The 7,888-nt window shown below is 35.7% G+C and overlaps 1 long non-coding RNA gene across 1 annotated transcript; it reads left to right on the forward strand.

Moving 5' to 3' along the window:
• Positions 1–1,677: 1,677 nt before the first annotated feature.
• On the forward strand, positions 1,678–7,492 carry LOC136874319 (uncharacterized). The gene is made up of 3 exons (XR_011018294.1): positions 1,678–1,808; positions 4,717–4,859; positions 6,645–7,492. It is a non-coding gene; the product is annotated as an uncharacterized lncRNA (long non-coding RNA).
• The last annotated feature ends 396 nt before the right edge of the window (positions 7,493–7,888 follow it).

Genomic DNA, 7,888 nt, shown 5'->3' on the forward strand with positions numbered 1-7,888 from the left:
GAAATATTTTGTAGCTTTTGCCAGAATCCTGTTCAATTCTGTAATTACGAAGATTTTACTGTCATTTTCATATTCAGGAGGTTCAATTTAGTTGAAATGACCCCTTTTTGTACATGTGGCAAACAAAAAGTTGAAATTTGACTAGTGTAATTGTTTAGTAACTCTAGGCATACTAGATGGTAAACTGAATCTCTTGGGTGTCTGGCTGAGTTTTAATTAATTTTGTAGGGTAAATGCCAATTTGTTACCAGAGTACACATCTTGGAGTGCTGAATGGACTCTTTTGAAAGGAATCTTCAACATAATTCTTGCAATGCATTTGCTGCCATATAATTTGCAGAGGTTATATTGCATTTCTGCCTTTGCTGGCAGGACCTAGTGTTTACAGTGCACTATGTCTTTTGGAATGGGCTAGAGAAAGTTTGTTACTTTCACAGATCTGTCTTATTCTTGGCTTTGACAATATGAAAGTAATGCTAGTAATCCTTATGCAGCCAGTCCCTGCTATGAATGGTGTGAATGTTGCTCATAGGGTCGGTTGGTGTATGCATTTCAGTGGGCTTGGCAGACTGTTATGTAGAAGCAACTCTGGCTTGGTGAGGAAAGAAACGGGAAACTACCTCACTACCGTAACTAGTACGCCTCTTCAGTGATGCCTAGGCCATCTATGACAGCTGATGGCAGAGCTGTTGAGGATCCCACCAGCGGCATTGCTGACGAACTGTACATACATACATACATACATACATACATACATATTGCATTTACTCCTATTAAGTGAATAAAAATTACAGCATTGAAACAGAAATCCGTATGCTATTACATGAAAACATAATATATATTTAATAATAATATAAGCAAAGATCCTAAATTGATCATGACTGACAGTGTTTACTTATAGGTTACTGCACAGTAATAAACATAAAAGCTGTCCACTTCCTGGAGATTTTTCTCTCGGAATATCTTCATATAATGCAGTTATATTCATTCTGTTGTGGTACTCTAGGGAGTCCACTGAATATAGGCAGGGATGTGCCTCATAATTAACATTAAAGATTTTTGTAGTTTTGATTCCTGTCCTGGCAATCCCAGCATGCCTAATGGCACTCATGATACTTGAATTCCATTGGTCAATTTTGTCAAGGACTTGGCAATTCTTTCATTGATTAGAACATGTTCTAATACTCTTCCAAGACTTTTGAAGACTTCACAAGAATTGTCAAGACTTGTCAAGTATTGTAAGCAATTTAATGAGTAAACTTGTGAAGTATTGACAATTCTTGTGAAGTCTTGAATAAGGCTTTAGATGGTGGAAGGACAATGTAAACAGAATGGAAGGGGAAAGAACCTCAAATCTTAATATACCAGCCCAGAGGAAGCATTAGTGGATGTCCAGCTAAGAGATGGATAGATTGTAACATGATACTTGGCCTAATATCTGCTATGATTATCCTTTTCAAGAAATTTAAAATGTTGCAAGACAGCATGTTTCTGTTTTAGTTTTCATACTTCATAACTTGTTCAAAAAATATTGGTGATAGCTATTTGTATTTTTGTTTACAGATGCTGTTAAACCTCCTAGTTGGTGTTTATGCAGAACCTTCAATCCACAAACGTAGAGGTGGACTTGGTGCGAGCCACACAATTGTAGGCTTAAATTTGGAAGATGGTTGGTTTGAACCCCTCCATTAATCTGAAGATGGTTTCCTGCAGTTTACAATCATCTTACCAGACACATGCTGGAGCTTTACCTGAAAGTCACAGCTGCTTCCTTCTGTCTCATGGTTACTAGAAAACTACAAAACTTGGTGTGTTGTTAAATCATTAGCAAAAGAAAAATTTGATCTAAATCACTAACTGGATATATATAGTACATACTCTAATATCATTTAGAGTGGAATTAAATTTTTATAACTTCCTAGTTTTTTCAATCTATTGAAACATAAAAGATAACCTTGTGTGTGTGTTTTAGCAACAGAATGTTTTGACAGAGATGAAAAACTTGAAAGTTATATTAACTGAAAACGAATAGCTTCCTTCTTAAAGATGAGGTGTAAAAGCTTCTTACATTGTAATAACTAAAAAATGAGTACAATCATAACATAATGGTTCAATTTGTTTGTTGGAGTTGCCCATGTTGATTAATTTTAATGGTCTTGCTTCATATAATATTGAGCAACTTATTAAAAAATAAATCTTGAGCTTATCCCAGTGATGGATCCACTGTGATGTATTTTGAGATTTGGTGAGGCTGAATGATTTGTTTACAGGATAGAAGAGTTCTAATGTAATTCTAGAGGATATTGTCATGCCATACCAAAATATTACTACTTTCTGTATTTGTCATGAGTTAGTGGATGTCCAGCTTCATGACAAGGTTGTGGAAATCTTAGAGTTGGAGATCTTCCACATAGTCCCTGTGTGTGTTATTTATCAGTGTATGATTCTGATATGGGAACAAGTGGGTTGCATACACTTGACTATTGTAAAAATGAATCTCAAAATTTGGAATTTTGTCTGGTGGTCTTTTGAAATAATTTAGCTGGTTTATTAGTATATACCTTGCTAATAAACTTGTAGTTCTATTAGGAAAGGGATAAGCGATGTTCAGGGCAATCTCTAGCACAATGCATACTTCCCATGTTAATTTGACATTTTTTTATTAAGGAATGTACAGTACTAGAAGCAAGTAGTGCATGACCAAGAATAAAAAGCACTGTTTAAAAGTTTCTGCAGACTGAGGGACTAGTAATAGCAGCAAGTCTAGTTATTCCATCTTATTCAATACATGTACCAGTGTGTAAAATGCAAAATTCTATCACAACAAAGGCTAAATAGATTGCATCTTGTTGAAAGTAGTCAAAGTATCTTCCTAGTTTGAAAGGGAGACAATGACAAAAAATACATGTATGGCTTTGAGCTTGTGTCTAGTTGGCTTAGTGGTAGCATGCTCTCCTGGGGCTTATTCCACAAAAGTATGGTCTTGTACATTACAAGAACCCACACTAGTAACTTGTAATGTATGGAGTTGTACATTTCTGTTCCACAAGATTGAAAGCCTCTTTTATATTACCAGTGAATTGTTACAAGTTTTACAAGTGATGACATATCAATAAACATACGTCATAGCATGAATCAGCTGTTTATCTACGTATTCCATTCATTGAATTAGGTTATGCTTGCCTCATTTATTGTAATATTGTAAAAGATTCAAAGAACTAATACTCCTGTGAATTTCGTAATGCTACGATGTTATTTTTCAGTTTTTCTTTGATGATAAGAAATTAGTCATCACCAATTTGTTCTTCCGTGATCCTTGCATATGTTCCACGATAGTCTGACTTATCTTCGCCTGTCATTAGGAATTAGTTGCTGTTAATAACGATATTTGGCCGCCAAATTTGTTATGAAATTGTAAACTCTGCATGAATTGTTAAAATGTCAAGAGAAATTAAGTTATTCATTTTGAAGGAAATATAAAGAAGGAAAAATATTTCTTTTGGTGCATTCAGTGAGAGTCTGAAGAAACAAGGCAAAATAAATGGTTGGATGGAAATATTTGACTTGGGAAAAGTTGGATGTATGCAAGAGATATTCTGCTCATTGATTCCAGGAATGTCCTTGGAACATGTTTGTTCAGTATTTTCAGGCCAACAGCCAATTTGAGGAAACATATCATTTATTGTAGCTACCACAGAATGCACTGACCTACAGACTGAAGATTTTGCCATCCCATGCATATCTGCAATACAATGGTACTTGCCAATATTTTCTAGCCAATGTAGTGATGTGACCCACTGTTGTTTAGCAGAGAGATTTATTTCTGTTCATAGGATGTTTTTTTTTCTATTGGCTTTACGTCTCAACGACACAGAGGGTCTTATGGTAACGATGGTACAGGAATGGGCTAGGACTGGGAAGGAAATGGCTGTGGCCTTCATTAAGGTACAGCCCCAGCATTTTCCTGGTGTGATAATGGAAAACCACGGAAAACCATCTTCAGGGTTTGAACCCACTACCTCCTGAATACTGGATACTGGCCGCACTTAAGCGACTGCAGTTATCGAGCTTGGTCGTAGGATGTTTTAACCTATGCCCAATATCTATCAAAAGTTCTTCCACTTGTATTGTGCTTAACCTAAAATGTTCATTGTATTGAAATAGTGTTAAACTGGATGTTTATTCTTTCCCTGTACAGATAGTAATTTTCATTTTCATCACTCACTACTGCTAGACCACATATTTATCAAAATGTATCTGAAATAAACATATTTAAATAGCACTTAGTACATTTATGTATTAATGTCCTTTCACTGGTACAGAATACTTCCCAATTCACTAGTAAGTTAAAAGTACTAGTACTTTTTGTGGAACACACCCATAAAAATTCACTGGTAATTTGTAAGTATGGAGTAGTAAAATACAAGTATAGAAAATTCTTTTGTGGAACAGAAAAATCTGTTTTGTACTAGTTAGAGAATTTACTTGTAATGTAAAAGACCATACTTTTGTGGAATAGGCCCCTGATCTTGGTTGCAGTGGTATATACTGTACATTATCATGTAACATTTCAGTTACTGTACAAACATCTCATTTATTACATTCTCTTCTCAGTTGCATAAATCTGATTATCATGATCTCATCTTTACTAAGATGAACCAGAGATGCAGACATGACATGAAGCATTGAATGGACTTTCCCACTCTTCTCTGGCAGGTTTGAACGAAGATCTTATAATCTGGAGGCCAACACACTATCACTGATTGAGAGGGGCCAACCTTTTGAGTTGTAATAGTCATAGCTGGAGGGCTGATGGGAAGGTGGCCATGACAAGAGCATGCTGTGGAGCCTGTCATCAGGTGGGTGAATGTAAATTGGGGTTGAGATATTAATCTTGAATAGCAGGACTCTTTCAAAATGTTTACATAGTCTTTTTGTACATTATTTCAAACTGATAAGGAATCTACAATGTGGGTGACTGCCTTAAATGTAGACAAGTGGTTATTATTTATTTGTTAATCAACCCACTGGGGACCACGATAAGCTAAGTTATACACACTAGAATTTAACTCAGCTTTTGATTGATCTAGTAGGTTTTAATTAGCTCAGTGCAGAGCGCAGTGTTCATCCGACCACTTTGCACCAGTTGTCGACTTCATATCCTGGAAAGTCCCAAGTCTTTTTCTGAAAAAGTCTAGTTTGTGTGTCCTCTGGTTGTAGACCCATTTCTTTTAGATCTTTCTTGATAATGTACCAGGGAAATGCTTTTGGTTTAGAGTCAAAATTATTAAAAATGTGTGTTGCCCATTGAGTCTTCCATTTGTGCTGTGCTGAATCTTGTATGATAGCATTAACGTGTTTGAGTGTATCCATAGTTGGTTAACTGCTTGTAAATATATTAGAACACATTGCTTCTTTTTGTCAAACATGTCTGGAAGGATTTCTTTTTCCAGCAGGGTAACCATCTGGGTCATCCACCAAAGTGGTTCTTGTGTTCAGGAAGTGGCCTGAAATCAGTTTCATATCTATTTTGGTGTGACTAAATGTCACAGAAGCCGGCCCTGTGGTGTAGGGGTAGCTTGCGTGCCTCTTGCCCGGAGGCCCCGGGTTTGATTCCTGGCCAGGTCAGAGACTTTTCTCTCAACCTGAGGGCTGGTTCGAGGTCCACTTAACCTACGTGATTAGAATTGAGGAGCTATCTGACGGTGAGATGACGGCCCCGGTCTCGAAAGCTCAGAATAACGGCAGAGAGGATGCGTCGTGCTGACCACGGCACCTTGTTATCTGCAGGCCTTCGGGCTCTGCAGCGGTCGCTGGGCAGGCCAAGGCCCTTTCAAGGGTGTCAGGTGCTGTGCTGTGGGGTGTGGTGTGGTGTAAATGTCACAGAATGTATGAGGTCAAAGCAAAGGAGGCTCAGCATCAGTATAGACCACCCACTAAAGAACAGACTTGTGGGATGAAGTTCTTAGGCCCAAGAAAGATTTCTCCCAGAATGATTTCTGTAACTAAGTGGACTCCATGCTGTGGAAAATTCAAAGAATTTGGAAAGCCCAGGGGGGGGTGGGGGGTGGTGGTGGTTAGGAAAAAATACTTACCCATTCTTTTTTATATTACTAAAAGGACAGTTACATCACTTGTAACTTTAGAATAGACAGTTTGATTCAAACCTGTTATGTGAAAGACTTCAGGTGCTTAGGCTAAGGAGATGTATTGGATCAAGATGATTACATTCCTTTTTGAGCCAAGCTGTCTAATTTTAAACTTTAAAACACTGGGTAGCATATTCATATAATATCTTGTATGGGACTAATTTTTGTGGTGAGATGAGCCATTACTTCTAGTAATGTATGAGTGCACAAACTTGTTTTTGTAAGTTTATTTTCTTTAACATCCTCTTTGAAATGGGATGAATGTAGCAGGATTCAAAGCTTCTCTTTGGCCAGGTGCTACCTACTGTTCAGGAATATCCTTGTTTTAAGAGTGTATAAAATTAAATATGCTGTTAACCAATTTTTGTGCACTAGTGTACATATTCATAATCCCTTAATGAATTGGTTTTTTAATATTTCCTTAATACTTCTTAATGTAAGATGTTTATAATGCCTTAAGTCATAAAACTTAAAACATTTTTCTTCTGTTTCCAGGAAAAGAAAAAAAAGGGGCTTGCATTCTTTATCAGAAGCAAAGAGCTATCATTGGAAGAGTTCATGAACTGCAGTGTACTAACTAGTGAAGAAATGTTAATTGTTTTTGTGACTGCAGGCCTTAGCCAGTTTCTATTTGTGTTGTTATTGCTGATACAGGAAAGTTCTGTACTGCTTTGACTGGTGTTGGACAGGGTTGTTAATGAACTGTTCAAGGTTCCTTCTGGTTAAATATTATTCTTTATTGAAATTAATGTTTATAATTAAGCAGCTGAGAATTGCAGTAAATTTTAAAACTTATTTTAACATGAAGTTTTGCTTTCATTTTTCCTTTCTGTACTTCAGTTTTTTCTATCTTGGTATGTAGAGACTAAGCTATAATTTTAAGTTTATTATATTTGCAAGGAACAGCTCAGTTTTCTGATGAGGTAGAGCTCAGTGGGGAAGTTATGGCACTTATGTATGGGGTTATTTGTTGCAGAAAGAATTTATCATTCTCTCTGAAGGATTTCAGTTGGTTGCAAACTGTCTTATTTCTTTTCTGCTAGCATAGGTCAGTAAATAAATGTTGGTGCCATGATGTTCAGGTGCAGCTTTAATTACAGTTGAGAACTTGGATTGAATTGCCTTCATATTTTTTAAAACATATTTTATATAAATCTTAATGGTTGTATCATATTTAGCTTCCAGAATTTTTGTCAAGTCATTTATTAGCAGTTTATTTCTTATGAAGTTCTGTTTCAAAATTGCTGTCAAATGGTGAATACATTGGTGTATTTTGTGATGTATTTCTTTGTAATATGGCTAATAGAAAACGTAATAAACTGGACTTGCATTACATCATTGTGTATTATCTTACCTGCCAATAATCCTGAATATTCATTCCTGTCTTTACTAAATTGGTTATTTAAAAACAATCCTTGAATTTAGTTTTGTACTGAAAAGGTTTATTCACAATTTGGACTTAGATTTTTTTTTTCTTTTTATTATTTTTCAACTTACAGTTAAAAAAAATATACAATTCAATAATTAAAAAATGATTTACTATACAAGAAAATTTAAAAATAAAATTAATAAAATCCAAGAAAAAGCTGTTCAAATAACAAAAAAAAAAAAAATCATGCAATTTTCTAAATTTTACTGAAAAAAGTGCTTAAAAATATACCCTAAGTCCAACACCTCATTTCAAGTGTCCAGCCCCAGCGTCGAAACTTCTATGAATCAAAGAGTTTCCTGTCCAAAAA

The sequence above is a fragment of the Anabrus simplex genome, chromosome 5 (genome assembly GCF_040414725.1).
Source record: "Anabrus simplex isolate iqAnaSimp1 chromosome 5, ASM4041472v1, whole genome shotgun sequence".
Lineage (NCBI taxonomy): Eukaryota > Metazoa > Arthropoda > Insecta > Orthoptera > Tettigoniidae > Anabrus > Anabrus simplex.